Source organism: Larimichthys crocea, chromosome XIII (assembly GCF_000972845.2).
Source record: "Larimichthys crocea isolate SSNF chromosome XIII, L_crocea_2.0, whole genome shotgun sequence".
Classification (NCBI taxonomy): Eukaryota; Metazoa; Chordata; class Actinopteri; family Sciaenidae; genus Larimichthys; species Larimichthys crocea.
Genome location: NC_040023.1, coordinates 10,055,253 through 10,065,252, shown reverse-complemented (window position 1 = coordinate 10,065,252; position 10,000 = coordinate 10,055,253). Strand labels below are relative to the sequence as shown.

General features: G+C 42.2%; 1 protein-coding gene across 3 annotated transcripts in view; it reads left to right on the top strand.

Moving 5' to 3' along the window:
* The first annotated feature begins 1,410 nt into the window (after nucleotides 1–1,410).
* Nucleotides 1,411–10,000, top strand: part of pou2f2a (POU class 2 homeobox 2a) — an 80,363-nt gene continuing 71,773 nt past the window's right edge. The window contains exons 1-4 of one of the 3 annotated variants that reach the window (XM_019270812.2): nucleotides 1,411–1,646; nucleotides 3,209–3,458; nucleotides 5,119–5,234; nucleotides 9,318–9,401. The gene's annotated coding sequence lies outside the window, so the exon portion shown is untranslated. The remainder of the gene's footprint in view (nucleotides 1,647–3,208; nucleotides 3,459–5,118; nucleotides 5,235–9,317; nucleotides 9,402–10,000) is intronic. The other 2 variants (XM_027286615.1, XM_027286616.1) reach the window with 2 other exon arrangements.

Sequence of the window (10,000 nt, the reverse complement as noted above, 5' to 3'; positions counted from 1 at the left end):
CTTTTTATTCTTTAAAACTGTTTTTATCTTATTTTAATTTCTCGCTTCTTTTGTTATTTTCGTTTATTTTCTAAATATTTAATCTGACTTTTGTCCAATTTAAACAAAATGAAAGAAGCCGCACGTTTATTTCATGAACTTTCATATTTTTGCTTATATGCAAATGAGCCACAGTCCGTGAAAAGACGCGATCTTTGATGCTGTTTGTAAGAATAAATGTCCAACATGAATCCTGCGCAGAGAATCCGTCACTCTGCGCGTGTTTCTATTTATTTTAGTCACGTTTTTATTTATGCATCGGATGTAAATGGCCTGCAGACAACGCGACGGAGGAAAGCGACAAAAGTTTTGATTGTTTGAGGCTGAAAAATGTTTCGGATCAGAGATGAAAATGTTTTATTAAAAGCGGCAAAGTGAAAGGAAACGAAATTAAATAGGTGAATAAATTATCTTTAAAAGAAAAAGATGATATCACAGAATGAAAGACACGCAGGGGGGTGCTTTCATTCTCATGTGACGCTGTTTAAAAACTATATTTATTTACTTTTTCATTTTTGCATGCATGAAAATATATTTAAGTCACGTGCGTTAAAGCTGCGTTTATAGCTTTTAATATTATTTTATGAATAAAGTTAAAGATTAAAGGTTGACCCTCCTGGAAAAGAAAATTTCCTCTGCGTGCCTGGGAAGCTTTCAAACATCCATCAGTCATCGATCGATTTCCCATCACTTCAACTTTAATTTGAATTGATGAATAATAAGCACAGGTTCATATCTGCAGGGGCCACACTGTCCCCTGATGCTTGCAACAATATTTCACAGCTTTCCTGAGAGAAAAACGTTTATCTGTCCTTTTTTTATGTAACTTATTATCGAAATTAATATTTAAACTTTCACCTTTTGGGTGTTAACAGACTAATTCAAGACAGTTAAGTCCTGAGAAATATAAAACAGAAAGAGAAGAGGTGAATTATTTATTATATTTAATAAAAACATAAACACAGCTGCTTAAACATCCTAATAAGTGGTTATAACCGGATGGGCCTATTTTCTGTACAACAACACAACATGTTTATTGTCTCTGCAGCCGTGGTGTGATTGTGTGATGCGGGACCGCTGCTGCCGCTTTTATTACAGACTCGATTGCGTTTTTCATCAATTTGCGGGGAGCGTCTGTCACCGCAGACCAGGCGTGACCCCGCCGGGTCAAAGGTCAGCCGGCCACTCTGCCATTACCGCAACTCATCAGCTCCCCGCAAACAGCCGGCGGACCCGACTCGTTTTTAATTACGGGTAAGTAACACGAAGGCCTCGATAACAACTGCGTTTCTGTAAATAAATAAATAAAAACACAAAGTTTTAACGTAAAATAAACAGAAAAACATAAACAAATAGATCCTGTTTTTAACACTGTATCCCTCCGCCGGGCAGTGCAGTTCGTAATGGGGTTGCTAGGTAACGCGCGTATTAGAAGGTGTGCTTCGGTTCGGCGTATTAATATGTAAATTAGCCGTTAAATTAGCTTTTTTTTCTTTTTTTTAAGCGGCTAATTTCACCAAAAATTCACCAAAGTTGAGACCAAAACTTTTTAAATCACTTCCTCTGTTACCAGTCCGTCAGAATACAGCAGGTGAGCGGCACAGCAGGTGAGTTAACTTTAACAACAACACCTGAAACAGGTATCCATGCTACGGCTCGGGCTAGCTTCAGTTAGCCACATTATCCGTCAGTTGACGTTAAAACCCGTTAAACTGAAGTAAATCAGCGCCGTGAAGCTTCATAGACTCAAACTTAAATTAATTGAAACAGTTTTGATTTGTTAAAAATGTAACTGAGCAGCTAATTCACTTAATTTACGCGCAGTTCATGCTAATGTTACGTAAGAGGCGATGGGAAGTTCGGTTGTTTTTAGGGAGTCGGACCATTTGACTCGCCAAGAAGAGTCGGATCTTTCGACTCCTTAAACGACTCTTCATTTTACCACTTGTATTTTTTATAATTCAGCCAAATTTAGCGCAAATGATTCAAAACATCCTTACTATGTATTCAAAAGTAAAAATGACATTTTCTAATATCACTAAAACCACCCGATGAATGCACTAACTTATTTGTAGAACCGCTCTGCTACACAAAGAAGATAAAAGAAGGAAGAAAGGCTTATAAATATTTTTAAAAAGGACAGCTGTTGACTGTTGGATGCACAGCACACATGTGACAATGGATCACTGGTACTACAATGTACTAAAATGTTGATAGTAGGAGTAAAATGATAAGGGCTTTATTTGTCATTGTAGCAGTACAAGTACAGTACAACGAAATTGCAGACCAGTCTGTCCATACAAATAATACAAATAACGCGTACATGCAATACTGCACAGAGTAAAGTTATTACAGACGGTAGTACTTTACAAAACAAAACAAAAAATTAAAAACAAACAGCTTGCGGACGTGAGCCGGCTCCCATCGGCTCTTTGAACCGGCTCGTTCGCCACTGACACATCACTAATATTTACAGGTGAGGCATGTTACCTGTCATTTTAAGTTGACCTGTTTCACCTAAAATATAAAAATGTAATGAGTAAGAAAAGAGCAGATCAATATTAACCAGTTATTGTGGAAGAATCGAAGAGTCCTGTGTCAGTAAAGTTGTGTCGCTAAGCTCAAACTGCAGCCTGTTAAATAATAACATTTCCTCCATGGCTCCGTGGAAAATAAGGATCAGGACTGTCCGGTGACTGATAAGAAAGAAAAGCCCCCTCACATACAGACCTGCTCCGACCCCCCGTGGTTCACTGCCATCTCTGTGTGGCTCACTACTCCAAAATGAATAAACTCCAAATTAACTGATAATATCTGTGAGGGTATTTTTTAAATTTCAGCTTGACAAAAACATGAAATCAGCAAAAAAAAAAAAGATCAACCCCAGTAGATAAATAAAATCTTTTCCATCTGTTTAATTGACTCCTTCCTTTGGCTTCAAGCTAACGTCTGATTTATGAACCTCAAAATAATTAACCACAATCATCACACCTATCGCGTATTGACTCTCGTTGTTGCAATGTATTGACGTCTGTGTAAACCTCGCTGTAGTCGACGTTTGACCAGCGTTCCTCAATAAATAGTGGAAATGAAGCTTGGGAGGTCAGGGAAACAGTAACTCCCCTGGATTGATTTCCAATAATCTGGTCATTGCCTGTCTGATCCGCAGGATGCCGGCTACGGAGGGGGAATTGTCAGCTCTTGTCCTGCTGGCTGTTGCCGTGGTGACTGGTGTGGAGATAATAGCAGTTAATGAGATATTAACCCCTGAATGAGGAAGAAGACGCGAAGTGATGAGCGCTTGCAGGAAAGACTAAAGACGGGATTCGTCAATGGATGACCTCGGCCTGATCAATATCGTCGTGTTGTTCGGCGTCGGTAACAAGCAGCGTGACCCCCGTCCCTCTGAGACCGGCGAGGTAAATCCAATTTCTCAGTGTGGTCACACTCACGCAGTCAGCCGCAGACATTAGATCATGCATTCGCAGATATTAATTCACATACATACAACAAAAATATAGACACACACACACACACAGAAACAGAAGCAGCGATGGGAGCACGGCTCGCTCATTGTCCAGCTGGTTAGGATGCAAGCGGGCGATCGTGCCCTCCGGGTTAAAGGTCAACTTCATCCCAGACGCCTGACCTCATCCACCAAAGGTTGACCTCGCTGGGCCTGGAGAAAGTGTGTGTGTGTGTGTGTGTGTGTGTGTGTGTGTTTGAGTGAGTGTGTGTGTGTGTGTGTGAGTGGGTAGAAAGAGAGAGGGAGGGAGACATTTGGACAATGAGGTGAAAAGAAGGAGTGATATATCCAGAGTTATTTTAGTGTTTATTCACACACACTCTTTATGCTGAGCGTAATCACAAACCTGTGACACTGAGAGAAGGAAACAGACACAAAGTGAATGAACCGGAGGGAAAGTGGCCAAAAGAGAGCGATGACGGATTGTTGGATGGTTCCAGTTACAGCTTTTCTTCTTCCTCGCTGATTGCCCTCTTCTTCTCTCTCAGCATCACTTTGCTATCATCTCCTCCTCCTCTCTTACCTTTTCTTCTCTCTCCTCCGGCTCCACTGTTCCTCCATCCCTTCATCTCTCCTCGGCTTTTCTGGCAAATTATCACCCGACCTTGACTCGTGACCCCTGTGTCACACACACACACACACATACACACTACTGAAGGCAGCTGCTGCGAGTTGAAGTTTATATTTTTATATAGTTTGTAGTTTTGTGCATGATCGTGCTGATGAATGTCTTAAAATCTGTATTTTGTATCTGTATTCCTCCCTGGAATCATTTTAAAAATATATTCAGCACATTTTAAAGTTAACAAACATAATTCTGTCCAGTCTGATTCATCTCAAACACTGTGAACAGAGCACAAACAGTTTCCTTAAATTATTGCATGATGTCTTTAATATTTGCACAGTGTGGAAGACCCGTGGTAAGAAAACCAAAAATGTATTGCAGTTTATTGTTTTTGTTTACATTTGAATGTAGTCTGCGGTTGCACATGTTATTCTGACACAATTTAAAATGATTTAAAGTCACATGACCTGTTTAAGGAGTTCTCCAAACAGCTGCAATAATCAGAATATATTAATACAATAAAATAGAATATAATACAAATTTTAGACTCTTATTTTGGTAATATTTATACTTCATCCATTCCACAAATGGTGTCGTGGCATATTTTAACAAACAAAATCTCTCCTTATTTAATATATAATTTGCTATATTTACAAACATTTTACTAAGAGTCTGAATATTGAGCATAATGATTATGAACTATGTGATTCCCTCAAAAGTTCCTGCAATGAAAAGAAAGAAATCTTCTGCAGGCTCTTTCTACTAGTGACGCCATAATGTTGCATGTTATAGATGAACGCCGTGCGACTCTTCACCTGCCAGCTATGAAGATAAATTATGAGTGTCCATAACAGTCAGAGACATTTTGAAAATATCTAAAGATTTGTCACTCATGTTTAGGTGCCTTTAATAACTGTTATTGTTTGAACACTTTAACATGTAACATTCAAACAAATTTTTCACAACGCGTTTCTCGTCGTGTTTGCAGCAAATAACCACAATCAAAGGACGGCGCCAGCGAGCGGCCTCCTCCCTCGTCTCCTCTCCTCTCCTCTCCGAGTCCTTGCACACCGGTCTCGTCATCCTGGAGGTTCAAAGATGAAGGTGAGTGGGTGGGAGGAGGAGGAGGACAGAAGAGGAGGGGATGCAGGATGAAAGCGGGGTGGAAATACGCCTGGCCGAGCACTTGTGTTTCCATCCCTCCCCCCCTCCTCCCTCACCCCTCCTCTCCTCCCCAAAAAAACATTCTTCTCCTTCTTCCAGCTTCTCATTCACCCCCTAATCCCTCACTACTCCACTGCATATGTTTCCTAATCCGGAGTGTGTGGGAGGCCCATGAACCCCCCTCCACCTCCTCCTCCTCCACCTCCTCCTCACCCACCTCCAGCCTCGCCTTTCTCTGGGTGGCTGTAATGCTGTAACCTGCCTCCATTCGTCTTTCTTTTAGCCTTCTCCTCCCTCTCCGTCTTTCTTTCTGCAGCTCTTATCGTCAGACAGCAGTCTGAACCCGGCTGCCCCGACCTAAAGCCTCGTCGTCTTCACCTCCTCATTTCATCTTGCTTTTTTTTTTCTCTTCTCTTCATTGCTTTCATGGTTACGTAGTCTGTTTCTCTCTTTTTCTTTTCTCTCAATTCTCCTCCTTAAACATGAAAACTAACAGAAAATATGGATTCAGCTGGGCTGATATAAATCACCTCATCGACCTGAATCTAACCTAAAAAGCAGACCCGAGCTTCGGTGGTGATGAATTGTCAGAGAACTTGTTGTGCATAGCGGCACTTAATGAATGATTTACATTTTTAGACTCGTGTGGGATAAACTGACACACTCTCTTCTCTTTTCTCCCCTCTTGATTATTTTCCACTGGTTTCTCTGCTGCTCATTCATCCTTTTCTTTCCCCTCCCGCTAGCTGTCTTATTTTCTCTCAGGTGATTTCGTTCTTTCTCTTCTCCCTCATTTCAGCTGCTCACACACACACACACACACTCACACACACACACACACACACTCACACAGGCTTTTTGTCCTGCTTCTTCTCTTGCTTTACCCCATTACTGAATAGTATTCCTGGAGCCTTTTGTAGAGCCTTGTATAGGCACATGCCAAGTCAAGTTATTTCAGAGCGCTTTCAATGGAATTACCCCCCAAAATAATCTCCTTTTGGCCGCCCCCCCCCTCCAAAAAAAGTAGAAAAGGACAGAAGAATAGAGGAGAATAATGTAAAATGAACCAGCACCCTTAACACAGAATAAGCCTGTAGTTCCACACTAGAGGAACATGAGAGCATCAAAAGATCAGAGAGTCTACATATTAAAGAAGCTCAGAGGAATCTGGATGTAAAAACAGGGACGTGGAGCCGAGTAAAGCCACCTAAACTCATCTCGCCCTGCTTTCTGTGAGGAGAATAGAGATTACTCTCCGCTCTGCGCTGACAGAAATGTTCACGACTCAAATTTATGTTGCAAAGAACTTTTAGAGTTAAAAATATTTCTAAAGGGAGCGACACACGGTAACATTTGAACACAAATAGATTTTAGTACTGATGAACTCTTCAAGTTCACCAACAGTCAAAGCAGTTGTGGCGTGGAGGTCAGAGTGTGTTTATGATGTTCTAATACAGAAACAAAATGTATTTTTCTTATTGTACACCTTCGAAATTCAAGATTCTTTATTTTACCGTCATAAAACACATTAACGGCAAACAGAAACCAAATAAACCGTCTTGGTTAGTCGACTCTGCTTCGGTCTGGGTTCAATTCCAACGCTCGGCCCTTTGCTGCATGTCATCTCTCTCTCTCTTGCCACTTTCCTGTTTGCCTTACTACCAAAATAAAGCTGAAAAAGCCCCTAAAAAATAAAAGAAACACTTTAATCTACAAAGTTAGAAACAGCTGGGTTTCCTGTCACTCGTTCAATTATCAGAATGAAATGACCAAAAACAACCGTTGATGGACAACATATTGTGTATGGACACTGTTTTGTGTATGTGTATGTACACAGTGACCTAGTATTAATCTGTGAGAACACGTACTATCCAAGTTTCTACTACATGAGTATGTAAATATTTACTGTGTATCCACCACAGAGTAAAAGGATTCTCTGAGTGTGTCGGCCCACGTGTTCGCAGGTATTCGAGACGTGTTTCTGTGTGCGTGTGTGTTCATCAATACATTTATATATATATATATATATATATATCCATGTGTGTCAGTGCCAAGTGTCATATCGATAGGTTAATAGCTGTGGTGTCAGATTCAGTAACTCTCTGATTAGTTGACAGTTCACTAATCCACACACCATCCTGAGTTATTGGCCCGGCCCATTGATTTCCAGCCTGCCAGCCAAGCCAGGAGGAACTCAGGGGTCGTAAGAGAGCCTGCTGCTATTGATTGGCCCCAGATCAACCCCACCACCACCACCACCACCACCACCACCTCCGCCTCTTCCCCATAACACACACACACACACACACACCAGTCCTATGGCATGCAGCCTAACCATACCATCACATAGTTTTCTTTCTGCAGCTCCACCTGCTCCCTCTCCACCTTCAGTCTCTCTTCTAGTGCGCCGTTGGGTATATTTGTGTCATGTTGTGGTGTCATCTCCATCAGTCAATTTTTTATTTTTTTTTTGGAGTGAAATATTTTTATTGACAGAATTTATGAGTTGTAGGAGGCATCTAACAAAACCGCTTCTCTGCCTCTCCAGCTGCTCGGCCCCACTGTCAATACTTTCATATCTTTTCATATCTCCATCAGCACTTTAAAGTGATACTCCTCCCAAAAATCTTTGGAGTATCAAAAACCTTCACCACCTGCAGGCTTAAAAGGTGCTTCTAAAACATTTGTACTTTCCGTCCTTGGCAGAGAAAGCGGCTGCTTTAGACGGTGTCATGTCTCGCAGAAGAAAAGGTTAAATCCTGTCATGATTAAAAATTGAATGTGGTCATTAGGATTCTGGACCACGGCTGCTGTCGAAGAAAAGTGCAAATTATTTACAGCAACCTTTCAAGCCTACATAATTCAGTATTTAACGCTCAAAAGATTTCGAGGTTTTTGTACGAAGCAGAGAATCACTTCGAGATACTCTCCGTCTCTTTGTTCTGCCCACCACGTGACTGACACACTCCTCTTCAGGGAGTCCAGTTATCAGTGTGCGACCTCCTGCTCGGGTTCCCCAAGGAGATTTTCTTTCAGGTGACCAAGAGCCATTCAGAGATCTCTATGAGGTGGTACCTCAGCGAACCTGGACACACACATGAGTGTATGACCACCCACAAACCAGGTTAAAAGTTTGGTCAGGTGAAGGTGAGGGTGGACTGATGGTGAGCTCAGTCCATAGAGAGTTGGCTTGGGAACCGGAGGGTGGCCGGTTCACCTCCTGGGCCGAGGTGCCCTTCAGCAAGGCACCACCCCAACTGCTCTCAGGGCGTCGCCTGTCACTCCACCATCTCTCTCCACATTTGCATCTCTATGAGCCCTATGTGTGTGTGTGTGTGTGTGTGTGTGTGTGTGTTTTTATTTCAGGTAAAAATGTAAAACGTAAAAACAAATTCCCTCTGAGGGATCAATAAAGTTTCTATTCTTTCTGTAACCGGAGTTGAAGCTCCTTGATGGGGAAGTGGTTCATCTCTATGCACCCTCGAACTAAACTCCTGGATCGGGCCTGGACTTTCCTTCAGAAGTGCCGAGCGGCATCAGGTGAGTGTAGCTGTCTGCTCGGAGCCAGAAGATCACTGATGCCTGTTGTGGCAGCGAGCTGAGAACAGGATGTTTGACACCAGGAATGAAGGAAGCAGTCAAACCGAAGAGCGACTTTGCCGGTCTGAGTCAGCAGAAGACCCGTCGGTGCGGTCTGGTTTGGTGACCAGAGGAATGCATCGCTGCTCATTGTCGTTCTGCTGGTTTCATCAGGGGCGTGACTTCAGCGTACACTTCCACAAAACAGAGGACGGCCTCCTTCTTTTTTATTGAGTTAAATTATTAAGACGTTTTATGAACCTTAATGAGCGAGATTAAACTTTACTCTGCAGCTCATCATTGTTGGTTGTTGAAATCCTCTGACGCCTGTCACTGACTTCATAATCTGCACGGTCGTTATTGTTGAATTAATTTCTGAGCCACGTGCAGAACGTTTGTCCTATTATTTATCTTCTGAATTCTTGTCCTCGTTTTTTTTTACAGATTGTTGTGAGTGACCTTGTCTTGAAGCTGGAAAATGGAGCAAAGGATGGATTCAAACCTGCAACCTTCCAGGCAGATTACCAGGTAAATTTAATTAGATTGTGTTGATCTGTGAGCACGTCCAAACATTCCCAGCATCCCTCGTATTATTTCAGCCCTCTCTTTTTCTTTCTCCCCTCCGCTCCCTCCATCTCTCCTCAGCCTCTGTGTAAGCGTTGGGGTGGTGGTGTTGGTGGTGGTGGTGTTGGTGGGGGGTTGTTAAACATTTTTCTTCCTTCTTAATTGTTTTGACTTGTGCCATTGGCATCCCGATTAGGCCCCATTGATTTCCCACTGCTAAGTGCATTGATTTCTACATTTCTCATTGATCCCCGCTTCTAAATCTACCCACACACATACACTCTGTGTCTGTCTCCCTCTTTCTCTTCATGAGCAGCACACGGGCCGAGCATGAACACACTGAGTGTGTGTGAGTGTGTGTGAGTGTGTGTGAGTGTGTGTGAGTGTGTGTGAGTGTGTGTGAGTGAAGGACGGAGAGAGAGAGGAAGGCAGGTGGATAGTAAATATGGCAACAACAAAAAAAAGACGCAGAGAAACGCGATTTGAGAGTTTAGTCGATGGTGTTTATGTATTAAAAGAAAAGGATTGTGTGTGTGTGTGTGTGTGTGTGTGTGTGTGTCTCT